This window comes from Desmodus rotundus, chromosome 10 (assembly GCF_022682495.2).
Source record: "Desmodus rotundus isolate HL8 chromosome 10, HLdesRot8A.1, whole genome shotgun sequence".
NCBI classification, from domain to species: Eukaryota; Metazoa; Chordata; class Mammalia; order Chiroptera; family Phyllostomidae; genus Desmodus; species Desmodus rotundus.
In genome coordinates, this window is record NC_071396.1 from 36377201 (window position 1) to 36405164 (window position 27964).

General features: G+C 50.1%; 1 protein-coding gene across 1 annotated transcript in view; it reads left to right on the plus strand.

Moving 5' to 3' along the window:
• Positions 1 to 10995: 10995 nt before the first annotated feature.
• The window catches only part of EFL1 (elongation factor like GTPase 1), a 339962-nt gene continuing 322993 nt past the window's right edge, over positions 10996 to 27964 (plus strand). Inside the window, exon 1 of the mRNA XM_071219471.1 lies at positions 10996 to 10999. The gene's annotated coding sequence lies outside the window, so the exon portion shown is untranslated. The remainder of the gene's footprint in view (positions 11000 to 27964) is intronic.

The following is a 27964-nucleotide window of genomic DNA, read 5'->3' on the forward strand; positions in this document are numbered from 1 at the left end:
ACTTCCTGTCCCGTGTTATAATTGCTTGTTATTCAACATCAGATTGAGTCAGTCTTAGGTGTTCAATACGTATTTGTTTACCAAATAAGTAAATACTGTTGGCTTCTCTTTTTAAAGTCACCCTGATCGCCCGTGTTCTCTGAAATGGTCCCTGAGCTAATTCTGCACTTGCTGTGACTTCAGAGATTTTGTGACACGCTTTCTGTCTTTCTTTTCTCTTTTCGTGCTTACACGTGGCATATGTTCTGTTGACTTGTGGCTATTTGGAAGCCAATCAACATACTGTTAATCCTAGTAATAATGTCTTAAAACACTTTATAATTTTTCTGTTCTGTACTTAATTAATCAAAGGTGGTATTTTTCAACTCCCTTTCATGGAAAAAAAGAAATATTATCTCCCTCTTTCTCTTCCTTTTCCCACTCTTCTGAAACCTAAACTACAAGCAGACAATGGGCATATTAGTTATGTATCGCCATGTAACGAAGTACCCTAAAATGCAGTGGCTTCGAGCAACAACCGTTCCTGCCTCACAGGACGTGACCTCGCTGGGCCCTGCTGCTCAGGGTCTCTAGTAAGACTGCTTCAAGGTGTCGGCTGGGGCTGCAGTCATCTCAAGGCTTTGCTGAGGGGGAATTTGCTTCCAAGCTCGCCATGTGGCTGTTGGCAGGTGTCGGATCCTGGCTGGCTGTTTGCCAGAGCTGTCAGTTTCTTGCCACGTGGGTCTACCCATAAGGCCGTTCACAACAGGCCAGTGCTTCGCTCAGAGCAAGCAAGGGAGAAAGTGAGAGAGAACAGGAGGTAATGAGCAAGACGGAAGCCAGAATCTTTTGGTTACCTGATGTCAAAGGTGACATCCCATCACCTCTGCTGTGCTTCGTTGGAAGAGTGTCCCTGGGCGCAGCTTGCACTGCAGGGACCCGAAGCCTGATACTTCTTTCACGGAGTCCGACCCCAGTGGTGCTAAGCAACACTGAGCTGCTTCAAGCTGTTCAGTCTCTCCAACTCTTAGAACATCTTCCTGTTTCTTTACGGTGAACCACCGGTGGCTGGGATTGAACTTCTCGTGTGGCACACCTGCACTGCAGTGGCACACAGAGGGTCTCCTTTCTCTTTTAACATGCGCTATTTTAATTTCTTTTTTTTTTAATCCTCACCTGAGGACATTCTTTCACTGCTTTTAGAGAGGAGGGAAGGGGGGAAGGGGTGGAGGAGAGAGAGGGAGAGGGGGAAATATCAATGTGAGAGAGAAACATCGATCCGTTGCCGTCTTGTACGCTCTCCAACTAGGGATCGAAATCTCAAGCCGAGTATGTGCCCTGACTGGGAGTAGAACTTACGACCTTTTGGTCTATGGGATGATGCACCAGCCAGCTGACCCACGCCGGCCAGGGCTAACACTGACTATTTTAGAAGAGATGTATGAAGCAAGCTTGATTTTAACTCCTTTAGGATGATCTTTCCCCTGTCCCCAACCGATTATCATATTGTAATTTTATTCTTCCCTTGGGGTTTAAGAATACATCAGGGTATTGTTTCCTTTTTACTGATGTTTTCTGGGATAAGGTAGGTCTTCCTGATTTACAATTTCAGTTCCCTCCTCCTCAAATGCTGGGAACGTTAGTAATTAAGTCTTAACCCGCTCTTCCTCCTTTATCAGGTTAGCACCCCGTTCTTCCTGTCTGTTGTCTTCTTTTGCTTCATCTAAAATATTTTATATGGACTTATTTGGCATTTGGTATACCATTCTCCACATTGTCATCTATTTGGATAAACACATTCTCTGTAGTTTTCATTCTGCTTTTACTGCTTTTGATGAAGACCTGATTTCCACTATTATGGGTATAGTTTTGTTGCATTCTCTTTTTACGCTGACCTATTCATTGATTGACAAATGAATTCCTTTATCTCGGTGCAAATAGAAAGCAGCTTTATCTTCTGGTTAACCTCCTTGAGGAGGAAGCTGTTCCTGTAGGATCTTACATAGTCTTGAGTGCTGTGGAATTTTTTTCATAGGCCCCATGTTCCTTTCTCCTTTAAGTTTTACTTTTCTGAAAGTCTTTACCGTGTTTGCCTGGGAGACTTGAGGGACTGGATTGCTTAAAAAAAACACATCCCATGATTCATTCGAACATGGAGAGCTCTCCCTGGGACTAGTGCCAAAGGTTCAATCAAAAGCTTGCCAATGACTCCCTTAGGAAGTTTCTGGATCTGAAAATGAAGATGAGACCAGGAATAGCTGCAGGTTAGCTAACCCAAATCCTTCTTGGAGTATCCTATTGAGCATAAATCAATCAGTAGATGCGAGTCACTCATCCCTCCTCTGCTGAATGGCCAAACAAACACAGTCTCCAGTGGATCGAGTTCTTCCTTGTTAAAGTTGGTGAATTATTTCTTTGTTTTGCCCATGTTTCAACATTTCCTTTTTTCTTTATGCATCTTCAGGGAACTTCTGGCTCAAATTTATACACCACAGGTATACCTTTCCCTGTGTTGGGTAGTCTTTGCACACATTTCATCCCTTTGGGTTCACTTTTCTTTCTGCTGAAGTAAATCCTGTGGTAGTCTTTTCAGGGAGGATCTGTGAATAGAAAATGCCCACACAGTTTGTAAATGTGAAAAGGTTCTGCACTCTCACTCATGAACGACAGTATAGCTGTGTGAGGATTCTCAGCTGGTGATTTTTTCCTTTAGCACATTGAGGATGCTGTTCCATCAGAACCCTTGTACTGTTGATGGTATTGATGCGTGATGTGATTACCAGTTTATAACGGGTAATCTGTCTTTAGCTGTAATTTTTTTCTCTTTATCCTTGATTTTTCTGCAGTTTCGTAATGATGTGTCTAAGAAGAATTTATTTTCAGTTATCCTGTTCAGTATTTGGTACATTCTTTCAGTGTGAACAAAAATCCTTGCCAACATTTCTGCCACCATTGCTCTCCCTCGTTTTCTCTATCCTCCGACTCCAAACTCTGACTAGACCCAGGTTGGAAACCCTCTATCCGTCACCTGGAGTCTAACCTGCTCTTTCGTACTCATTTTCATCTGTCTGTGCTCCGTTCTGTGTGTATTCCTGCTACTGTTTTCTGCTTTTTCTACTTTTCTTTGTGTGCAATGTAGAGGAGTCTTACTTACATTAACAAATATGTTTTTCAATTCTAAGTTTTATGGTAAGTTCTTTTTGATATTCCCATCCTTATTTCATTCCTGCCTATTTTGTTCCATAACCTTATATTCTTTTATAAATGTTACTCATTCATTTATTCCTCAAAGATCCCAAAGTCATCATTTTAAAGTCATTCTTGGACAGCTCTGTTGGAGAGGGGCTGAAAGTGTGAACTGCACTTAATTTCAATTAAGACCTTTCTTTTTTTTTTTTAATTTTCAATTGATTTTAGAGCAAGAGAGACAGATTTGTTGTTTCACTTCTCTATGCATTTGTTGGCTGAATCGTGTGTGTGCCCTGATGTCATTGAACCCGCAAGTGTGGCGTATCGGGAAAACACTCTAACCCACTGAGCTACCTGACCAGGGTACTGAGACCTCCCAAATGTATACACTTGGCCCTTGAATGACCTGGGGTACTGGGTACCAGCCCCATCAAAAATCTGCATATAACTTCGACTCCCCCATAACTTAATTGTCCCTCAGTATCCATGGATACCAAAACCCACAGGTGCTCAAGTCCCTTGTATGAAGTGGTGTAGAATGTAGAGTGTGAGCAGTCCACCCTCTGCATCTGCGGAACTCCAACCAGATTGAAAACAGGACAGGTATTTATTGAAAAGAAAATAGACATGTAAGCGGGCCCGTACAGTTTCAACCCGTGGTGTTCAAGGGTCCGCAGTAACTTATATGGGAAGTTCTGTATCAGTTTTATATCTTCACTGTCTCTACATTGCCATAACGTGATCCAATTTCCAAGAACAATTTTAAAGTTCACTCACAACAAGCAAGTGTTAGAGATGATTCTTTAATTTTGAATTTCTATCTTATAACCTGTATTGAAAGTTAGCATCATCCCATTACACATGGTCCTCCCAACCACAGCTTCTCTCTAAATGTAAGAATGAATCTGCGAGATGTGGATGTACGTCAAGACACGCGGCCCTTACACTGAGCGCTGACCAGCGTCATGTAGTTCCAGCCCATGGTTTTTGTCTATAGAGACCGGGTAGGTTGTCCCAGGCAGACATGCTCACGGTGACTCTGCTCCGCCCAGGGGAGCACCTCGGCCTGGGAACACTCCAGTGCACGAGACGTAGGTCAGCGGAGGCCCCTGCACACCCAGGGGCTCTGGACCTCAGTGCACACTGACCGTTACACAGACATCTGCGTGACAGCCCGGACAAAGTGATAACATGGGCAGAGGGGAGCTGAAGTCCCCCGAAGGGGAAGGATCTGAGGTGATGGTCACTCAGAACCTCTCCGTTCCACCCCTCAGTCCCCAACGATAATTGCAACCCCTCTTCTCTCCTTCCTCGGCCCCAGGGAAGTCTGTGTGTGCCCTCCCACACACCTCGGCACCTGTAGCTGCAAGGCAGTAACTTTTCTGAGAACTGTCTTAGGCCTATTGTCCTGCTCTCAAGGAAGGACTCCTGTCCGGCGTGTGTACCATGAGGTGCTGGGAGTCCAGAACTGAACACGGCATCAAGAGAGAAAGGGCTCCATGGCTCCTGTCAGGAGCTAAATGAGGACTCCAGTGGCCAGTGGGGCTGAGTGACAGAGAATTGCATCCGGGTTTTGTGAGAGCCTCTGGGGTCGTGCAGCCAAGGCGATTGGTCCCACGCAGCCAGCCTATGCAGATTCTGAGACAGATGATGCCACAGAAGGGAGCACACTGGGAAAAAGGAGAAAGAGCACTCCATCACTCCTCATCCACTCACTCGGGGATTTAAAGGGAGAAGAGTCAGATAGATAAAGTCTTCAATACCCAGCCTAGCGCTTCCACCCCATGCAGGGCAGAGCAGGGGTTGACTGGCTCATGTTCCTAGATTCTAGAGACGTGATGGAAGTGTTGTTTCCTATTTTGCTAATCTTCCTATGCTGGGGTTCTGACCAGTGATTCTCCCTCTCAGTTCTTACCCCCATGACAAGAATGCACTCTGATATTTTTATTGTGTCTGTTCTATCAGATCCCTTTTATTTATTTTTTCTAAGTCTGCAAGTGGCCGTCAACAGATGAATGGATAAATACAATGTGACCTTACATCTATGCTCTATATACATAAAAATGGCGAATTACCTCACCTTAAAAAGGACGGACGTGTTGTCGCATGCTCCCACATGGATGACCCTTGAGGTCATTATGCTGACGTGAATAGTCACAAAAAGACAAACACTGATGATTCCATTTATTACACGAAGTCCCTAAGAGTGGTTAAGTTTATAGGGACAGGAAGTAGAATGGTCGTTGCCAGGGGTGGGGGTGGGGGATGGAGTTATCGTTTTGTGGGGAGAAAGCTTCAGTTTTGCACGATGAAAGAATTCTGCAGATGGACGGTGATGATGTTTGCACAAAAGTGTCAATATACCTAACGCTACTGAACTGTATACTTAGAAATGGTTAAGATGCTAAATTTTATATTATTTTTGCCCCCCCCCCCACCAACCACAATGAGGTAATCACGACAAAGCAAGTGGGAACATGTAGCAGGGGGATCCTGCCTAATCTGGGGTTGGTCCCTGGAGGAGGAAGCATTGACTCTGGGACCTCAGAGATGAGTGAAGGTAGCCAGGAAGGAGTGTGGGGGGAAGGGGCTGAAGAGGGCTCTAGACTCTGAATAGGTGAAGCAGCCACCGCCCAGTCCTCATCACATCCTGTGGGGGTCACTGCAGTCAGGGGGCTTCCTGCTTTCCGTCTCTTTCCACCTACACACTGATGCCAGGGTAATTTTTCCTGAGCACCTCCTGGGTCATGTCGCCCTCCCACCTCCTTAGTTCTCCTTCCAGAACTCTTCATTTTGCTGTCTGAATAAGCCCTCTGCCTTGCACTCAAGGCCCTCTTTGCCCGGCCCCACCTGGCTCCACCCGGCCCTCCAGCCTCACTCTTCCCTTCTGCTGCCTGGGAACTCAGGCACCAGGCCGGCCCCTCTGTCGTTGTTAGTGGGCTTATTAGTTCCCTCCTCAGAATCTTTGCTTATGTCACTTCTGTTTTCTCCCTCTGGGCCTGGCCCCTTCTGTTCCTTCTATTACCACCTCTTTCAGCTCCTCAGAGATCATCCCCTTTTTGGATTCTGAACTGTGTAGTTTTGCATTCGCTGCCCTGTCCTTTAACTTCACTCTCCCTCCCCCTACTCAGCACACATTACCCAGGAATGGAGTCTTACTCATGTCCCTGGTGCTCACTGCCGCGTCCAAGGAGCCAACAACACTCCCTGGTGCGCAAACAGTCATCCTAATAATTAGTCCTTGTGGTCAGCAGTTTATCACCAGGCGGCGGGAGCCAGCTGCCCCAAGGCTGATGCCGCCCAGGGCAGCAGCCTGTTTTCCCTCAGCACCGAGCCAGGAGCCCACCTCCAGCACTGTTCCATCCACTCCTGACATTCTTGAGCTGCACATCTCCTGACCAGGCCCTCCAGATGCCTAACAGGATTATATGCCCAGCAGCACAGCCCTCCCAGGTGAGTGACTTCACTCAGGGGTGCAGGGCCAGTAATAGGGCAAAGGCACATTTCTGGGAGAGGCCAGGGGACACGCTGGCAGGGGCGATGGTGTGGAGGGCGGAAGAATCAGGTGTGGCCCTGCACTCACTAGAAGCGAAACGAGTGTTTGAACCCGGGAGCAAAGCCTCTTTCGCAGAGTGGAGTTTTTGCACAGCAACTCACTGCCTAACTATTCAATTGGCAGATGCAACCACCACTGTCATGGGCTGGGGAGAAGTGGGGGCGGAGAGTGAGGAGGCACAGGGGTTGGGAAATCCACCTGGATGCCATCACTCTTGCCAGAGTAAACAGAGCTGACAGGAGTGCTTGCCTGCAGCCTGGTACAGGTTAGGGGGGGTCACAGGAACGGCCTGGTGACCCGCCCGCCTTAAGGTAGAGACGCTCTGGAATCTGTCACAAAGGACAGAGCTGAAAGCTCACTCCTTGCAGAATGAACTCGGCTCCTGGCATTCCACACCGCGGGGAGTGCACGCACTCTTCACATGGTTTAAATGTAAATCTGAGCTGGGATCAAATACACACGTTTAAAGCAAAACAAACTGCAGAGATTCCCCTCCACCCGCCCCCCATGTAGGGACCCGTTGTTAGAGATACCACTAGCAATAAAAAAAAATAATTGTTCAGAGCTCTTTCTCAGTTTTCTTGAGGGTTTGGAAAGAATAGCCAGATTTATAAGGAGAACCTGCCACGTAATTATTAGAATCCTCCCGACGCAACAGCAGACCCTACCTTGAGCAGAGGCCCTTTAGTAAAATCCTGTGTAACAGAAGATGCAACTCTCGCTTCTGAGAACAAAATCCAGCCCGGTCAGGTGGTTCCGTTGGAGTGTTGTGTCGTGGACTGAAAGGTTGCAGGTTCGATCCCTGGTCGGGGTGCGTACGAGAGGCGATTAATTGATGTTTTTCTTTCTCGTCCATGTTTCTCTGTCTGTCTGTCTGTCTGTCTCTCTCAAATCAGTAAATATATCCTTGGGTGAGGATTACAAATAGTAGTAATATTTAAAAAGGAACAAAACCCCCCAAGCCCTCAGGTCTGTTCAGGGAGCACACGGGTAACGGCACAGCAGCAGCCATCAGCAGCGCACTTCATAAGACTCTCTCCCATGCCATCCGAAGTGGTAGAGGAATTGTGAATAGAAAGAGTTGGAGTAACTAATAAGGAATTTTCGGATTGGAAGTTTACTCTTCCCTCCAGCAGGCCCTGAGGGGCTGGTATGTGCCCAGAACGCGCCCGAGTAGATCGGGGCCACCCAACCATTCAGAGTCACGGCCGGGGCTCAGAAGACACACAAATGGTTCCTTGTGAGGCTGAAGAAAAACAGTCACCGGCCTGAACCTGCCTGTGCCCTCCCAGATGTCCCGCTGATTTGTCCTGTGACCTTGGGCAAGTCACTTCACCGGCCCCTGTCTTATTTCTTCACCCATAAAACAAAGACAGTAAAACCCTGCTGCCTTCGGGGTATTCCTGGCCCTAATGAAGGCTCATAAAGCGCTTTGAGATCCTTAGGATGAAAGTGTCTTCAGAAGAGCGCAGCCTGGTTATTATGCTTTGGCCATGACATTCCCATGAAAACCGTGGTCAGACTCTTATCCCACCTCTCAGCGAAGATTTAATAGCAGAGGGTTGTAATAAGTTCTAAAAGGACAGAGACCTCCATTACTGATACAAAATATGTTGCAGCGAACTAGTATATTAAGGGCTATTATCATGAATAATTAAGGCCAGGTTCTACTTACAGATTAATGAACCAAGTGTCTGTTGTGATGTAGTGAACTCTCACTGTGGCTTCCCCGACCGGTGAACGTCATGCAATGCATTGATTCTCGGGGGATCCTCCGGTTTGCATGGACTGAGTTCACGCAAGGGGCGGGTGACATGAACTTCTGAGGGATCCTTCTCTACCTACGGTAAGAGATAAACCCGGCTAGAGGTCTCTTCTTAGGAGCAAAAGAAGACAGTTCATCGATGACAAGGAAGGGCTGAGCTACACGAGGGCCCTAGGTTTGTGATCCATCTTGACCTCATCTCCAGCTTAAAAATACTGAGGCACGTCAAAGTCACATCCACAGCCCCAGGCTCCCACACGTGCCCGTGGACAGGGGCAGGCAGGCTCCCGCAGACGTTGTGGCTGATCTCGGGCCATGCTGCTGCTCCTGGTGGTGCATCTACTTTGGAAGGTGGGACCATAATGACGTCACATAAAAGCCTTTGTATAACTCACTATGTTTGAATATTAAAAATTCATCATTTCTAAAGTCAGCAGCATTAAAAAAGATGTCCAGAGTGAGGGGCAAAGTGTGGGTTTTAAAAAGACATGGCACCATGGTGGGGTGGCTTGCTTGCTTGGAGCATCATCCAATGCACCAAAAAGTGGGTTTGATCCCCAGTCAGGGTGCCTTTGGGAGGCAACCTATTGATGTTTCGCTCCTTCCCCTCCCTCTAAAAACCAATGAACATGTCCTTGGGTGAGGATTAAAAAATAAATAAATAAATAAAGCACATGGCTAAGAGGAAGTACAGACACTAATGTGTCTATATTAATTGGTGGGATGACTTAGGTTATAACTGTCCCAAGATGATTTTAAGCCAATATCCAAAGTACTTGTGTTTACATTGTGTGGGACAGTAGTCCCTTCTTCATGATTTCTAAAATATTTTTAGAGTAACGCTGCCATTGGGATTAGCCAACGGGAGGTAGGTAGCAACACCGGTGTGCCTATGGCTGTATGTGGTGGGAGAGAAGAGCAGGTTCCTTTCTAACAGAGATAAGGGTCACGTTCAGATTTCTAGAACACTCTTTGAAAAGGAGAAGGCACTGGAGGATGTTGCTACTCCAGTGAGCTCTGTCTGTGCAGCCGGTGAACCCATCTGCAGCTCACTTTCAAGGTAACCTGCAGCTCCTTTGCTGATTCGAGCCAAGTTTTCCGCACACGCTGTGCCGTGCTGCCGTGTGCCCATGCCTTTGCTCAGCAGGTGCCTCCGCCCGCCCGCCCCTGCTCTGCCTGGCAAACTCCTGCTCTCCCTTCAAGGTGCAGGTCTAAACATCTCGGGCTCTGTGGGGCCTTCCAGGTGTTTCCAAGCAGAGATGGTGGCTCCCCTCTGATGGCCCTCACACACTCAGCTTACACCCCTTTCTGTTGTGTGACCAACACACCCCAGTGCAAGTATTTTCGTGTTTACTTACTCTCCAGCCATGAGCTTTCAGGCACGGGGACAGTATCTTCTTCACATCCGTTGTGGCTCTAGCAGCAGGGGTGATAGGACCAATCAGAGCAGAGGCCGGCTGTAAATAATCATTAGGACCCTGCCCGGGTAACTCAGTTGGTTAGAGCATCATCTCGATACACCAAAGTTGTGGGTTCAATCCCCAGTCAGGGCACATACAAGAATCAACCAATGAGTGCATGAATAAGTGGAACAACAAATCAATGTTTCTCTCTCTCCCTAAAAATCAATTAAAAAAAACAGACACACACTTATTGAGGCTGTTCTGGGATATAGCCCTCCATAAGCTGCATAACAGGTGCTGAATGGTCATTGAAATAAATTCAACTCTATCCTGAGTTACGACATGGGGCTCGTACCTGCAGCCAGGTATCGCCATTCTCCCACCTGTGGAAGGGGAGAGGAGCACCTCCTTCATGGCGCTGCTGTAAATGTGAGGTGAGGAATCGAATGAGAAGGCGCTTCAGGCCCAGTATAAGTCGACTGAGTCTGAATGTGTCTGTGGCTAAATCACCAGCTACCAGAAGCTCTAGAAAAGTGGCCCTAACTCATCATTTCTAAAGGGATTATCATGTCCCACATCATCAGGGATCCTTTGGGCAGTTTGGCCTGGAGCCCCTTCAGAGGAGATCAGATTCAAAGGTCTGTGTGAGGTGATACTTCACCTGAGTAGGTGGCCCAGCCTCTGTTAAAACCGCAGCAGAACTCTGGGGACAGGACCCAGACATGGGTATTTTTGAAAACTCCCTTGAATCACTCCAGTGGGCAGCCACGTTTGAGAACCAGAGACTAGGGTGTAGGGCTCACAGACCGAGATAGCCACAGAGGCCTAGCAGGTCACAAGGGACAAGCCAGAGGAAGACAGTTGGGAGTAGTGAGGACTGTGGAAAACTGGAAGGCACGTGTTGTATTTACAGATTTCCAGCTTTTCAAAAACGAACACACCGCTCCAGCCAAATGAAACACAGCTGTGAGCTGGACCTGGCCCATGGGACACAGCTTGCAAACCCCGCCTGCCCCTCCGACTGCCTGCTCAAGAGGCCACCGAGGGTTCTTGGAACAGGTCACAGCCAGGCCTCAGGAAGTGCCGCTGCAGCGAGCGGCCGAGCGCTTCCCAGGGATTTCCCCTGCATTCCACTCCCTTCTCCCCAGGCAGCGTCTCCCCAGATGCGATGGTTAATTGGCTTTTATTTATTTTACATGCGTTTACATCTCAGGTGCCTAGAAAATATATTTTAAAATGGCGCCACAGCACATGCCTGTGAGGGCTGAATTTTATCCTGGCAGAAAGGGTTTCACAGTCATTCCTGCTGGCACGGCTCTTACCGAAGCTATTATACGAGTTCTTCTGTGCAGAGGGGAGGAAGTAGATCAGGTCGGCTGCGTGGGTTTTTTTTAATTTTTTAAAATTTTTTTCCAGCACAAAGGTTGGATGTTCTTCCAGGCCGTCCTTGCCATGGGACCCGCATCTTTCCCGGTAGAGGACTGGGTTGGGTGTCCCGGGGGCAGTGGGGTGACATTCTTATTTTGAAGCCTCAGGTACAACCTCCACTGTGTTCCTTTAACGTTCTTCGGGTTCACAAGTGGATGACTAAACTGGGTGTGGCCTGGACAAGGCTGAACAAGTCCCGTAACATTTTCCTCCCAGCTCATCCCCACCTGTTATTAGTAAGTAATTCCCTTACCGCTGCAAAGTCGGGACACAGAAGGGGCAGCCTGGGGTGGGTTGGCTAGGGCACAGTGCTGAGCAGAATTTGCCCCCCCCCCCCCGGGGAGGACGCCCCCACTCTGGTTCCTTCTGCCATTCCTTCTGCAGGTCTCTGCAGTCGCCACAGAGGGAACTAACAGCAGTGTCTGTTATTTCTAATCTGTAGTGTCTGCAGTCTTTCCAGAAACTTACCTGTTTTGTGTTGACTAGCTATTCCTCTATCGTCTGTGCCCTGGAATATCTTCCACAAATGGAATCGGTCAGATCAGTGATGGGGAAGAAAATCAATCATGGCCACGATGGTAATGACGAGAGAACAAAGGAGCATGTCTGGAGTGAATGACTGACGGATGAATGCATGAATGGGCGGATGGACTGCAGTCACCCGGGGCCGTGTTTCTCGTGGACTCATAGTGGACACGTTTCATGGGGAAATGTGGAGACCGTTTGTAACTCCGTTTCCGGTTTCTCTGCTCTGTGTCACTTGCTGTGTCAGAACCAGGGAACAAAGATGAACGAGTTAAGTTCCTGTCCTCAGGGAGCTCCCCAGGGAGGGTGATGGATATGCCCGGTGCTCTGACAGAGGGGGGCACAAGTGCTGTGGGAGCTGAGGAGGAAGTGACTAACTCTGCCTTGGGGCTCAGGGAACGTCTTAGAGGAGCCGGGACATCAGGGCTGGGTCTCAGACACTCCCTTTCCCAGCAGGAGCCTGACTCCAAGTTGGGGACTAGGGCTGGCCTCGGGAAAAGCCCGAGTTGGCCCCACGCCTGGTTTCCCATCTGCTCTTCTCCAGTCTCCTCCGTAGGGTGAGGGGAGGGCAAACATAGCCTGTAAAGGCCACTTCTCTCCCTCCTCCTAAATGAGCCTCTCACCCCCTCATCCATCACCTGGAGTACCAAGAACCCCGGCGACGAGAGAGGGCGTTGGGGCTTGATGATCAGACTCACACATAAGACGGTGGGCCGTGAGAAAAGGCAGGAATGGAAGCTCGGGTGTAGCAGGGTTTGCCGTCAGGGTGAGTGGGAGTGGTCCAGGGCGTGGTCCTGCTTACCAGGCGGGGGTCTTTCATCACTGGCATCGTTCAGAATTGTTGGCACATGGAGATAATAAAAAGCAGATAGACTTTTAGTTCGTTCGTTCTGGTACTGTTTTAACATCCTCCGCAGAAAATGTGCCCCCTTATCCTGTGCACCCCAGGTGGACTCTTCCTTCCCACATTCCCCGCCCCATTTGTCATGGAATCAAACACCTTCCTGAAAATTCAAGACCATTCCCCACATCTTGGGATTTCAACCGGGGTGTGGCTCTCCCTGTGCCCAGCGCGAGGCCCCTGGTGGGAGACACTGGGGACTTGGTCAGCAAGCTCTGAACCCCCTGAGGACGCAGAGCCAGGAGGAGCCATCACATCCTGTTCTCACCCAGGGCCTCCGGTGGTGGGGGGAGGGCATGGCTTTCCGGACCTTTTGTATGTCATACACACCTTAAATTTTTTATTTACTGATTTTAGTGGGAGGAGGAGAAAAAAACACATTGATTTGTTGTTTCATTTGTCTATGCGTTCATTGGTTGCTGCTTTTGTGTGCCCAACAAAGGATCAAACCTGCAACCTTGGTGTATTGGCACGAGGCTCTAACCCACTGAGCTACTTGGCCAGGGCGCTCATACACAGCCTCTAAAACAAAAGTGGGCTTGTGCTGCAGATTCTAATTTGGAAACTGTATGTTCCACTTCATCTATCACGAGCATCTCTCCATGTCAGTATTAGTTCTACGGTGTCATTTTTAAGGGCTGAATAGTTTCATCTGATAGACGGACCATCTACCAACACAACCCTTGATTCTTGCTCAGCTGCTTCCTGAGTTTCAAAATCTTACACAGGGCTGCCGGTCAGCCACCGGGGGGTAGTTGTTTGACTCTTCACAGAGTCAAAGGCCACCTGTACTTGAAAGGTTTGAGCTGCATGTTGCCAGGTTGTGCCTCAGCCCCAGAGGTCTGGATTCTCATCTATGAAAGGTTACTGTTGCCCTGGCTGGTGTGGCTTAGTGGATTGAGTGCTGGCCTGAGAACCAAAGGGTCGCTGGTTTGATTCCCAGTTAGGACACACGCCTGGGTTGTGGGCCAGGTCCCCAGCTGGGGGTGCGTGACAGGCAACCACATATTGATGTTTCTCTCCTTCTCCTTCCCCCTCCTTTCCCCTCCCTCTAAAGATAAATCAAATCTTTTAAAAAAGATTGTTGTTAAAACTCTTTGTCCATTGATTAGGCCAAAATGTATCTTAGTTGAACTTACATTTTTGATAGCTAGTTAGGTAGCATGTTTTCAGCATGGTTCCCGGCCAGGCATAGCTCACCTTTTATGTCTTCAGTCTGTTTTTCTGTGGAGGTGTCAGTCTTTTTCTTCTTCAGTAACGTGTAAAGTCCGAAGCAGTAAGGTTATCGACACCGCCATATTTGGGGCAAATCATGCTTTGCGGTTGACTACTTCCTTTTGATTTTAAGTTTATTTTTTTAAACACACAAGTCAAATCTGCAGTCTTTTCCTTTTTAGTTTTGATCTTTCTGAGCCACTTATATTTTCTTTTGGGAATCCTTATGGTTGTGTTTTTCAGTTGACATCTAATCCATATGCCATAGAATTTACCATTTTTAAGCGTAGAATTGATTGGTTTTTCATATATTCACAAGGTTCTACAACTCTCACCACTAATTCCTAAACGTTTTCATCAGACCCCCTCAAAAAAAAAACCCCACATCCAGTAGCATCCCTCCTCATCCCCCTTATCACGGCCCTTGAAGACCACCAGTCTGCTTTCTGTCTCTGTGGACCTGCCTGTTCGGGACATGTCATGGAAATGGAATGACTCACTATGTGGCCTTTGCGTCGGGCTTCCCTCACAGAGTACCTGCTTTCAGGGTTCATCACAGTGTGAATGAACATTTTATTCCTTTTTGTGGCATTCCCTGCACAGGTATACATCTTCTTTATCTACTCGTCACTTGCGATTTCATATGACGTTTTCTGTGAAGGAACAGTGTACTCCAGTAGTTCTCGACATGTGGTCCTCAGATGGCCAGCGTTACCTAGGAACTGGTCACAAATGGCAATTCTCAGGTGTCGCCGAGACCAGCGGAGTCACAACCCGTGGGGTGGGCAGTGGTGACAGACCATCAGAGGCTCAAAGTTGGGGACGGGGTAGAAAAAAGAACATTTCAGGAGGAAGAACCAGGAGGGGGAAAGTCACAGAAGTTGGCATTACTTAGAGATAACCTACTGCACTAGAAATGATCGGAAGAATCTCAGAGGTGGGAAAAATAAGTCTTCATTCCAAGGCCCAGTCCTCCCCACACCTCTCGTCCGTATCGTTAAAAAGGCCTGCGTGTCATCCTGGCTGGTGTCTCACTTGCTTGGAGTGTCATAAACTGAGAAGTCCTGGGTTTGATTTTTGGTCAGGGCACATGCCTAGGTTGCTGGTTCTGTCCCCAGTCAGGGTACGTATGAGAGGCAACGGATTGATGTTTCCTTCATATCAATGTTTCTCTCCCTCTCTCTGTCCCTCTGTCCCTTTCTCTCTAAAATCAATGAGCATATACTTGGGTGAGGATTAAAAAAACAGAAGGAGGCATGCATGTAAAGAAAACCCACAAAGACTAGTATGTCTGAAAAGGAGACTTGACTTAACTTCAAAGGGGCTAAGTCATTCACTCATCATGGAGCACCTGTGTCTGTGTAGGTCACCGCCCCTCACCACCGAGGATACACACCAGTGAGGGGTGGCCTGAGACCACCCCATCCCCGAGGATCTGAAATAACCCTGCAGCCCACCTAGAGTGGTTGTGAAATGGTTAAGCAGCAAATTCCTGGGACGGCTGCCACAGGAAGCTCGGTAGAGCTGATGATATCTGCACGGTGGGGGAGACATTTCCAAGTTGTTCTCAGCCTGGAAATAGTTCCCTTCAAAAAAAAAACAAAACCCACCAAGACCCCAGATGCTGTAAAATCTCCCTCATGCAGGCTGCTGGATGGGGAAAGAGTCTGTAGTGCCCAGTGCAAAGACAGAGCCCTGCCAGAGCCACGCCAGGCGCTCTGCACCGCGTGGGCACACGTCCGCAGTCCCCGATGCAAACAGGTCCACCTGGAGCTCCGCAAACCATGTTGGGAAAGAGGTGCTTACAGTGTGAACTCTGGACCGCCGCGGGTAAGAGCCAGGGCCCGTGGCTACTGATAGAACAATGAGCACCAAGGAGTGGGGTGTCCCCATACAGCGCATGTTGAATGCGGTGTGGCCGGGGACCCTGGAAAGGACGTGCAGGTGATGTAAAGCTGATACAGTGACAGGAGATGCAAACAGCCTATCTGAGGCCGTTCCCTTCACCCTGTGCCCAAGAGCCTCGGTGGTGCCGAAGTGGACGTGACCTCCAGAACCTCCTTGTCACAGAGATTTTGGATTATCGCCAACACACACACGATTAGTTATTCTGGAAGCTGTGTATGGCACATCGTAGGAGAGGAATTCAAGTGTTAGTAATATAAGGGGCCTGGATGAGACCAGATACAAGGTCCAAACACAGGCATTCTTCATACCGCCTCTATCGTCCTGAGAAAGAAGCTTTACACCGGGTTTTGGACAACGTGGCCTCCGCCCCGAGACCAGGGCCACTGTGTGGCCAGGGGCGGCCGCAAAAGCCTGCTCTGCTCTGACAGGGAGAGCCCCACGAGCCAGCAATAGAGAAAACCCTCAAGTGTCCTTGCCCAGGGGTGGGCTCCAGTCCTGCCAAAGAACCAGCTCTCAAAACACCCTGACATGGTGCAGAGTCACTGCGCTGGCTCTCGGCATATGTGGACGGTGGAGTTGGCCACCAAGAAGGAAAAGCGTACCCTCCCTATGTGGTTGGTAGAAATAAGGCTCTTCCAGGGGATCCCAGGGAAAGCAGGCACTCACACATGGAGGCCACATTCTCTCCCTCCTGTCTGGGGTTGTCACAGTTGCCTGCCAAGTCCCGCCTCACCCAGGTCCTCCTGTGAGTGAAGGACTGCTGACCGTCAGGCGAGCCCTTCGCTCGGAGCTGGAGTGGGAGGGACCTTGGATCTAGGGCAGCCAAAAACCTCCTTGTCAGCGGCCCGTGTCCTTGGGGGATCAGGACGGCCTTCAACCCCTAGTTTTCCAGTTAGAGAAGCTGAAGGATTGCAAAGACTTATCCTGAAACCCACACTCCCAGTGGGTTGCCCCAACCCCCGACCCTAAGCAAAACAGGGCTGCATCAAGTACAGGTGGAGGCCTGGGGGCAGGATGCTGTGGCCTGTCCAGGTCCCATGGGGGGTGGGGCATGTCGAACGTGGGCAGAAGCAGCCTGGCTCTGGACTCCTGTTACAGGCTTCCTCCTTTGGCACTGCCCCCTTCCTCTAGCTAGTGCCCCGTCCCTGCACCCCCACACGTAACCAGAAAGCCTCCTAAGTGGCTGCCTTCAAATCTAAACCTAAAAGTAGAGTGGCAGAGGTGTGTTTGGGAAAGGTGTGTCCGTGTGGCGGGGGCCGGCTGGCCCCCCGGGTCAGTGTGGGCAGCTGTGGCTGTTTCAGACAGAGAGCACCTAGGCGGGCAGCGTGGGCAGGCATGTCCCCTCGGCCGAATGGCAATGGCTGCAGAGTGCAGATGTGGGCTGCTGTGGGACTGCTCGGGACGCTTTAATCCTCTCCTGCAGCCTTTTCTCTTGGTATTTCCTGAGGACAGTGTGGGGCCTGCAACGACTAGCTCTGGGTCTGACTAAGCGTTTTCTCTGACTAAGCGTTTTCTCTGGAGAGGAGCAAGCTGCAACGAGGCCTCATTCCTGGACGGGTGTACGGCCAGGGGAGAGGCAGAGTGAGGACGCAGCGGGCTCTCAGCCTGGGCCCAGGAGTCCTTCAGAGAAGGGAGGGCCTGAAGGCTGCACACTTACAAGTGTGTGAACTTGGCCTCAAGATACTGAAAGGCTTCAGAAACCAGAACAAATGCAGAATTCTCCGCGCCCCCCCCCCCCCCAGCTCCAGAGTTTTCCTCTGGGAATATGTTCTTTCCTAATTGTGGAATCTCGGGTCTGGGAGAACCCCACATGCTGTAAGCTGTGGGTTATAAAGTCATTTCATCAGAACCTTGACTTTGGGGCTTCTATGGGAGTTCATGGCAATTTATAAAATTGCTGTTGTTTGTGTATGGTGAGATATGTGTTTTATCACCAAGAGCCCAAAATAAAAATGCCTTTTTAAATAAAATTAAAATGGGGACCTTCCTGGGTCAGCTGTTGGCAGGGATGGGTCCAAGGGGGCCTTCTGGAGAGTTGGGAATGTTCTAGACCTTTATCTGGACGGTGGCTCCATGGGTGAGTGCTTGTGTAAAAATTAAAAAGTCATCAGGTGTACACTGAAGGTCCGTGACTTTTATTCTGTGTAGTAATGCCTCAGTAAAAAAAAAAAAAATAAAATTCTAAACGCTGTTTCCATTACTTTGATAAACTAGTCGCTTGGGAAGGGTGCCTTCATTTCCAAACGCTAAAACATACGTAACGTGTACACTTCCAGCCATCTCTGGGCTCTCTCTCTACCGCACCTTCTGTGCCCAAGCCCTGACCTCATAAAACACGACCGACTTTTCAGGGTCAAAGATGATTTTTCTCCGTCTGTCATTCTCGTCCGTGGCAAATGTGGACATGTCATTCGGAATGTAGCGCGGAGGCCCTGATGAAATTGGAAAAGCATGTGGAGATAAAAATCATCCTGGGACGAATCCAGGCACTTCCTGCCACTCTCCAGATGTCACAGAGCTGGAAGACACCCTCCCGGGGGAAGTGATTCAGCCGGCTCCGCCAGATGTGTAGGATGCCGCCGCAGACGCACAAGCTCACACTGTCCCGACCGTGTGCAGCAGACGCTCTCAGTCCGGAGTGAATAATGCTGGCAGGGGCGCATGCCACGAGTCTCTCAAGCATGGCCCAGCGATGGCTGACGGCACTGCGCACTGATCTGTCCCGTCAGCAGATGTGTCACCGAGGCGCAGGCTGAGGCTGGTTAAGCAGTAACTGAGCTCGGTGACCTCCGGCACACACTGGGCCCTTCCCGGGAGACTCACGCCGTGGTGGTTCCGAGGCCACCCCGACATCTGCACTTGAATGGCGCAGAGTGGCAGAAACACCCCGTCCTGCACCCAGCTGTGTGTCAGAGACCTGGACCAGCAGACCAGCAGCCCTCTGGTGCCCGAGTGCAAAGGTTTAGTTCCATGTCATTCAGAGTAATTTTTTCCTTTTAAACTGTTTTTTAGAGAAAGAGAGAGAGAGACAGAAACATCAATTTGTTGTTCCACTTACGGATGCATTCATTGGTTGATTTGTATGTGTGCCCTGACCGGGGCAGGGCGGGGAGGTAAAATCTGCAACTCTGGCGTATTGGGACGGTGCACTAACCGACTGAGAGACCCGGCCCGGGCCTCCCTGGAGTACTATTGAATCCAACCACATGGCAGGCTGCTTTGGGAGAACTGCCTGAGTCACTGAGATTCCCTCCCGCTCTGGCTGTCCAGGGGTCCAGGCTGCCTGCAGGGACCCCCCAGGGCCTCCCTGCAGGAAGCCTTCAAAGCTTGTACTCGCCCCTCCTCCCCTTTGTAGAATGCCCCGAGTGGGAATTGGTCCAACTGTTCTAAGCTCACAGACACAGACTCTGCAAGAGTCCTGCCTGCTCTGAGTTCAGAGGGTTAAGTGTGCGTGCACACACCTGCACACGCACATCCGTGGGAGAGGAGACAGGCAACCACATACAGTGTCATTCAGAGAGAGCCAGACACGAGTCGGGGACAGAGATGCCGTCATAAAGCCAGAGGCCTCGTCGGGAAAGCCTCTTCTGTGCACACAAGCCCTCGGCTGCCCACAGCAGTGTAAATGCCGTGAGACACAAGTCGTGGTGTGTGGTTGGCTCTCGTGGGCGGATGCAGGATTATTGCTCAACAGCCATTCCCACCACTTGCTGAGAAAGCAGGCTTCGCAGAGCTCTGCCCCCAGCGCTTCATCCGCAGGCCTCCCAGCCTCGGTGAAATTCACCGATGCTGCACAAGCACTCTGCTCCCCAGGCGCCGATGGAGCTCGAAGTCCTTCGTTTATGGCAAAGGCACATACCTGTTCTCTTTTCACCCAGCCACCAGGAAAGCCAAAACAACTTCAATCATCACTTCAACTCATCACAAAATTATTGCCTCTTGTCCACCTGAAGATCTTCCTTTATAATCATGGCTCTGGTTGCTGATCCTCCGCACGGCCAGGCCAGAGGAAGGCCCCACCCTAACGTCTCCGGCACACCCTCGGACTATGCGTAGTGACCCGCCTGCCAGTCACCACGTCCGTACCAAGCCTTCAAAGCTGTTGCTGAAATGTTGGCTGCACCTCACTTTTGTGGGGTGGATCCCCTCCTCTTGCAGAGAGAATTCTCAGGGGAAAGCAGTGGTCGTGAGTGATGATACTACATACCTGTGGCTCATCACCCGTCGTTTCCTTGGCCTTGGAGTTTGTTGTTGTATTCACCTTGGAAGACGGGTCTGCCTCAGGCGGCGGGAATGCACAGCCCTTAGAGAAACTCAGCGTTCTTCCCCTGCATGACCTGACTCAGGCGGGGCTGCAGGTGATTTCATCTCCTGTTCTGTCTGCCCCTCAGGACCAGGCACCAGGCAGCCTCTTGAGTTTTTCCCTGGGTGGCGGGGGTGGGGAGGCAAGCGGCTCTGGCTGCCGTTATAACGAAGGAGGCGACAGGCTTTGTCCTGTATTCCCAGGTTGCTGCCTCCCCCTGACACCTGGTGTCCTAAGAGCTTCTTATCTAATAGCATGGATTTCGGGGCCACTGAAAGGGCAAAGGGGGCACTTGTCACTTGACATGAGCGTTTGTTTCGTGGTTGTCCCCTGGGTATTTCCGCGTGCTTGGTGGAAATGATTTAGATGGTCCATTGCCTGCGGGGGGAAGGACCGGAGGGGAGAGCAGAAGGTAGGAAATGATGGCGGAGAGACAGCGCCTGAGAAAGACGACCTTCGCTGGAAAGCAGGCATCTCCAGGGCAGGTTTTGGTTTGTTTTATTTCTTCAGAGCCCAAAACAGCCCTTCGTACATGTCACGTCATCAACAAATATTTGTTGAATGAATGAGGTGAATCAACCACCCCCCCACCCCATCTCTGGAAATTCTGGGATTTTTTTTTTTCTCTAAGAAAAGCAAACAAATAAGCAGAGAGAGAGAAAGAGAGAGAACCCCCAAATAAAAACTCTCAAACCATTAACTCCTGATTTTCTGAGCAAATGGTAAAGAAGGGCCTACTTGGGTTTGTTATTTACTTAGCATCTGTTTCTGACACCCCAGTCATGTGCCAAGTGCTGGGCCCCACAAACGGGGGGACCTGAGCCGATGGAAGAATGCAGCCCCACCCTCAAGGGCTCCCTGTCCACTGGCGGACAGACAAGGGCCCCGATAATTACCTCACAATGTGGGGAGTGTTCTCCAGTCCTGCAGAGGGGCTCTGGGAGCCAGGGAGGGAGTGACTAACTTCTGACTTTGCCCCGGGGGCCTCGGAGAAGGCTGGGATTTGAAGCCTTAACAGGAGTTCACATGCCTGACACGGGGCAGAGAGAGGGAAAGAGTCCAAATTCTCCTCTTGGACCACGGTTCCATCAGATTACACACTTACCAGACCTGCTGACAGGGAGCCAAACGGACAGGCAAGTGTTGGCTCTTCTTTGCTTTCCTCCCAGGAGAGATGCTAATGAACAAGAGTGGCCAAAAGGCAGGTGAAAATCAGGAAGAAACAGGATAATGGGCCAGAGGGACAGACAGCCCCTTCCGAGTCATGGGGCCTTGGTCATATTCGATGTCAGCGATGGGATGGTGGCCTGATCACCACGCAGCTACTCCATGAGGCTGGGCCCTTGGACAACAGGGGTCCCCACTGTGACATCCACTCGGCTTACCGCCTGGCAGCGTGCCAGCCGCTGCGGCTGCCTAATCAACGTGACTTGATAACGTGATAGACAGGGATTCTCGAGACAAAGAGTAACTGCTCTGAACAGAGGGGGTGCTGCTAAAAACCTGTTGGCCGTTAATTGCTGTGGAGCGTGGAATATGCCAAGGTATCTTAATTCAAATCTTACCTCACCGGCCTGGGGACCTTTGGTTGCTGTTAGTAAGGATGGTCCTTGGTTCCAAGAAGAAAATTAAAGACTGCTCCCGAGATGAGCACAGTCATTTGGATGAAAGAAAACACATGGTTGCGTTTCGAGATCAGATCTCAACAAGACGGGGCACCACCTCCTGCCCAGAGAGTAGCCGGCTGCAGGAAGCAGACCCGGAGTGTGTGTGTGAGTGCCCTGCACTGGTCACAGCTGCTCCCGAAGAGGGTCTGCACTTGCTCGTCAGGCGCTAATTAGCTCGAGGGTCTGCGGCCCAGGGGGCCTCTTGTGCGCGCCCAAGGTGCTGACGGGAAGACTGAGGAGGAGGAGGACGTGGGCGGAAAAGGCATTCCTGGAGGGAAGCGACGCCTGCTGCCCCTGAATCTGTCCTGAGTGTGAAATAAAAAACGGCAGGGACCTCTGTCGGAAGCTTCAGGCTCATCAGACCTGCTGCTTCTGAGGGGTAGTGCTGCGGGAAAGGGTGTGAGCCCTGGGGCTGGCCTCCTGGGGTTAAACTCGGGCCTTCCTGGCTGTGGGGCCTTGGCAGCTTTCTCGTGTGAGACATTGTGCCCTGGTTTCCTCGGCTGTATCAGCCTCGGTAATAACAGCTCTTTTCTCATAGAATCACCCCGAGGATTAACTGGGTATTTGTAAAGCTTTTGAAACAATACCTGAGCTGCTACGACAATTAAGCATTAGGTTAGGCCCATGCGAAATTACTAACCCGTGACTGTTTTGGACCTACGAACGTGGTGATTTCATATGGCTCACTCTAATTTGCCTAATAATAAAGAAAAGAGTGTTATGTATAGGCTACTTATAAAAGGATCATATTTATCATATTTTATTGTTATTACATTAGTTATTGCTGCTTAGTTTATTACTTCATTATCATTATATAGAATACGAATCTGTTATATGCCTGCTTTTCATTCCCTCACTCATTCGACTATACTTTGGAAGCAACATGCAGTTCCCTTAAAAAAAAATTATGTATCACAGGTGGTGTGGGATGTCTTGTGCCTGAATTTGTAACCAAAGCCTGTGGCTACGAAGCAAGGGGTCGGGAACATGCGTTCTAGGGTCAGGGAACTGCTGTCCTGGGCTGCTGGGCGAAGCCACTTCTGCAGAAAGTGTGGGTGTCACCCCTAGCCCCTCACTGCCCAGCCAAGGAGGCCTGGAGGGGGAGCAGAAGGGGCTGCTTCCCTCTTTGAGGCCAAGGGAGGGAGGCTTCAGGGCAAACCCTTGTCAAGTTGATGGGTTCTATGCGCTGATGAAGCCCCTGACCCGGCCTGAGGCAGCAGCGCCCAGGGTGTGGGGCAAGGGTCTGGGCCGAGCCGCGTGTGGGGGCTGTACTAGACGGAGGGCAGGACCACCTCCCCAAGCCCTGGCCCCTGGCCTGGAGTTTCGGTCCCAGCTGCAACATAAAACTGATTCTGCACTTGCCCATGGTTTAGTGGCTGGCTGCTTCGGGGAGGTGAGTTTGGGAGCCAGTGACCACCACTGCGCAGGGCATCAGACGTAGCAGCAGGGGCAGGAAGACACAGGCCAGGGGGCCTGAGAGGACCATTCCTGGCCATGGGAGGGACTGCCTGCCAGCATCAAGTCCATGGATAGTGTGTGACTGCAGGGAGGAGAGAGTGTCCCGCTGGCTGGGGCGAGTGGAACAATAGCTACCTTCTACTACTTCCTGCAGGCTTCCTACTCTCAGCACTGGCCTCGTTCTGCACGGATGGAGGGAGAGGGAAGGGCGAGAGAGAGGGAGACCACCAGAACTGCACGTAGGCAAGGCCACAGGTCTAGCCTTGCCTGGAGAGGCAAAGGAGCTTTGAGTTGCTTATAATAACAGCAAAGTTCACATCAGTGTTTTTTTTGTGTGTGACTGGCGCCCTTCGAGCGCTTTAATCTCATTTAACGCTGGCAGCGATCCTACGGAGTGGGTACTATCATTATCCCCACTTTACAGGGGAGGAAAACGGGGCACAGAGGGGTCAAGAAGCTCGCCCAAGGCTCCTAGCTGGTAAGTGCAGAGCTGGGATTCAAACCCAGGCTGCTGGCTGCAGAGTCTGTAGCTTTCACAGAAGAAAACGAAATCTGAAGAATTGAAATAATTCGATGGTCGTTCCAAGCAACACTCACAGAAAAATGGATGAACAAAAAAGTAGCTGAGAAGTTACAGACCCGGGATGAAACATCATCAAGGGTGCTGCTCCACCCAAGGAAAGGAGGTGCCTGGCCAGGTGGTTCAGTTGGTTGGAGCATCGTCCCAATACCCCAGGGTTGCCAGTGTGATCCCCAGGCAGGGCACCTACAAGAGTCCACCAGTGAGTGCATCAATAAGTGGGACAACAAATCCATGTTTCTCTCTCTCTCTCTCTCTCTCTCTCCCTCTCCCCCCCTTCCTCTGTCTCTCTAAAATCAAATATATATATATATATATATATATATGTATATATATAAAAGGAGGGTTTGCTGACAAGTACCAAGGGCATGTTTTAGGCAAGTAAGACAAGTCCTTATTATCCACCCCAGTGAGTTGAGTCTCCCTAATAAATGGCTTCCCATGGCCACCTTCGTTCCTCCCAGCCTGTGAGGCAGGCATCGTGAGTGGCCTCATTTTGTGGATAATGAGGTGCCCGAGCTTACCCAGCCCCAAGGGCAGGGTGGGTGTTTGAGACTAGTTCTTATTGGTTTTCGAGCCTGAGCTTTGAACTCCACAGTTGCTGTGGAGGACGCCCCCAGGAAGGCCACGTGGATTTGTAGCGTGTGTTAGAGGTGCCGAGGGAGGGAGAAAGGTGGGGAGACCCGTGAGACGCAGGTGCGCCTGTGACCTTCGAGTGAAGCAGAGAGGGAATCAAAGCTGCACCTCCTCGAGGTAATTAGAAGTGACAGGGACTGAGGACGTGACTCACACACTTCAAGGCAGTAACAGTGGTGGCTGTCGTTCTGAGCCCTTTGGCCACACCAGACGCAAAGGGAGTTCCTGGACGTGGGTTGAGCTGAGCTGCACGGCACCCCGAGGACAGAGGCGGCATCAAAGCCAAGGCTCAGAGATGTCAGGTGACTTGGCCAAGGGCACGGAGCTGGTAAAGAGACAAGTAGGGATTAAAACCAGCTGCATTAGGCATTTTCTCCCCAATCCCGGCGCCCTCCGCATCCCCGGCCACCCTGGCCATCACTCGCTGATGCGTTCGCTGATTTAACACGTCTCCTCCGCAAACACCATGTTTTTCTGCCCACTGGTGGATGCCTAACAAACGTCTGAACTAATGTGTCAGGGAAGGGACTGCTGGAGGCTCACAGTTTTTAAAGATCATGGCTGGAAAAGAAGAAGGGTCCCTGGGATCTCCATGGGGAGTTTTGGGGGACAGTGAGGCTGGAGAAGTAAGTAGGGTCTGGAACAGTCGGGCCTTGGCCGCCCGTCAGGGGTTTGGACTTGGTCTTGGAGGCGGTGGCATTTGTTTCTATTGGACTAGACGTGGCACAGGTTTGCCTTCCCTGCACCCAACGCTTCTGACAAAAGTACCACCCCGGGACCCGCAGGGGCCTTCTCCATCTGCACGACATTCCACACAAGACTGTTTCTTTTCAAAATTTTGTTTTTCTTGATTTTTAGAGAGAGAGAGAAACATCGATGTGATAGAGAAACACTGATTTGTTGTTCTGCTTATTGATGCATTCATTGGTTGATTCTTGTATGTGCCCTGACTGGGATAGAACCCACAACCTCGGTGTATCGGGTGGATGCTCTAACCCACTGAGCTACCCAGCCAGGGCCCACACAATATTGTTTCTGACCAAGGAACTGATTGAAACCATAGTTGGCCCGTTGCATCTTTTGAGGAATATTTAGAGTTGCTACGTATCCAGCAAGTCCGCGGCTAGTGCGCTGATGAAGCCCCGCCTGGTCAGGTAAGGAAGAGGCAGGTGCAGGGAGGGTACTAGGATGGGCACCCGTTCTTGCCATTGAGCCAGGCCAGCCCCTCCAGGGGGTGATGAGTGTTTGCTCGTGTTCTTCTCACGGCCGTGAGGGAGGTAGCAGAGCCCTGAAGAAAGGATCTGGGGACCAGAGTGGGGAGAGTCGTCAGGGGAAAACAAGGTGGGTGTCCTCCGTCCTGACAGCTCCTCCCCGCTTGGGGGAGTCAGGGGAGACTTTGCTGAGAAGTTCAGTGGGTGGCAATCGTCAGTAGAGAAAGACTAGAAGGACTTTTAGGCAGAGGGACAAGCACATGCCTGCGAGTGAACCAAGGAACATGCGCCAAGGTCAAGGGCGGAGGAGTGGCGACCAAGGAGGGAAGTGACAGGGTGCAGCCTTTCCTACCACGCTGCCCCATCAGTTCCTCCTTTCCAGCTACTCACATCAGCAAAGGATTGAAATGAACTGTAATTCTCTCTAAGCGCTGTTGCATTTTCATCCAGATTGGTCTCTTTGTTGTAGAACATATGGAAACCGTTTTTGGAGCAGGGAACTTTCTGTACCAATTCCAGACCCTCATCTCTCTCTAGGGAAACTATCTCTATCCTTTCCTTTCATTTGCCACTTGGACTCAGCAACAATAAACATTTATTGCTCACATTGGCACCAAGAGCCACGAACGTTTTCATCAGCCAGTTAATGAGGACCTCAGAGTGACAGAGCCGAAATTATGTATTCACACCAGATCGGCGCTCTCGAGTTGCATGTGGCTGCTGTAAGAACGCAAATCGTGGAGAAGTTGTTTATTATTGTTGATGGTGCTTATGAAGTCTAAGGTAGAAATATGATGGCAGAGTATAACTTACTCATTTGATCATCATAGAGCAAAAGTTAAAAGAAACCAACACTGCAGGTTTCACCCCAGTCCTAGTTCACTCTCGCTTGTTTCCTGTTAGTATCACGTGATGTGTCTCCATTCCCCCTTCCTGGGTCCTTGGCGGACGTTGCCAGTGATCTTGAGGACTTTCCAGTTGAAGCACATTTTGGCCTCAGAGGCTTTGCAACCTGACTCCCAAATGTCACGCCTGTTCCCACCAGCCTGGCCTCATCCCAGTATTCTCTTCCTCTTTTCTGACACTGGGACCCTGAGGCCTTGCACACAAACCTGCAGCCCTGTGACGGTCATCTGTTCCTTCCCAGTTGCTGGCCGCATCTGCAGGCCCACCTTCCACCCCAGTCTTTAACAGCGGAGCCACTCGTCACATCCACGTGACAGAAACGTCGATGGCAGACTGGTCAGGGTAGGGATGGCTGGGCCCGCCACGGATCACCTGCACGGCAGTCCTTCCCGAATCTCAGGAGACCAATTCCAAAAAGAAGCTTGGAGAAACCAGCCCCTATCCCCAAACATCCCTAGCTGTTAGAGTCCCTAACAGATTCCTAAGTGCACAAAGTGGTGAAGAGATGCACCTTGAGTGGCCCCAGCCTTCGGGCACAGAAGGCTTTTCTTTATGAAGCTTCGGTTTGAACTCACACCAGACTGTTTACGTTGCAGAAATAGTGCATATGTGTTTATTGTAAAAACAGCCACAGAATATAGGGTAAAAGGCAAAAATCCCAACTCTCCTTTCCAATCCCCTAAGGGTAATTCCTGTCGGGTCTTTAAGACGGTCTTCTATGTGCGTGTCAATACGTCTGTCTGTCTGTAGTGAGAACACCTTTTTATTTTTTTAACAAAAATGAGTTTATATCATACATATGATTCTGAAATTTGCTTTATTTCTCTATATAATCGATATATGGAGGCATGCATACATACATATGCTTCCCGTCAATACTTATAATTATTTTCTTTAACTTTTAGAAAATTCAGTGATGAGAGAGAGAGGGAGGGACATCAATTTGTTGTTCCACTTATCGATGTATTCATGGGTTGCTTCTTGTACGTGCCCTGACCAGGAATCGAACCCACAACCCTGGTGTATCAGGACAGTGCTCTAACCAGCTAAGCTACCCAGCTAGGGACTATGGGGTTGTCTTTTTTATTGATATGAATGTACTTGAATGTGTTTAGTCCAGGGATTCTTGACTGTGCTCACTCTGTTGTACATGGCAATGGTAAAACTGGAACACTGAGAATTCCGAAGCCATGCTGGACAGACTGGGGAGTTGAGGGCACACACCGAGACGGCCAGACCCCATGTATTTAAACTCCACAAGTCTTTGGGATGCCGTTAATGACTCTCAGCCAACTGGAATTCATTCTTCCATCTTTTCCCTCAGCCAACAGTTC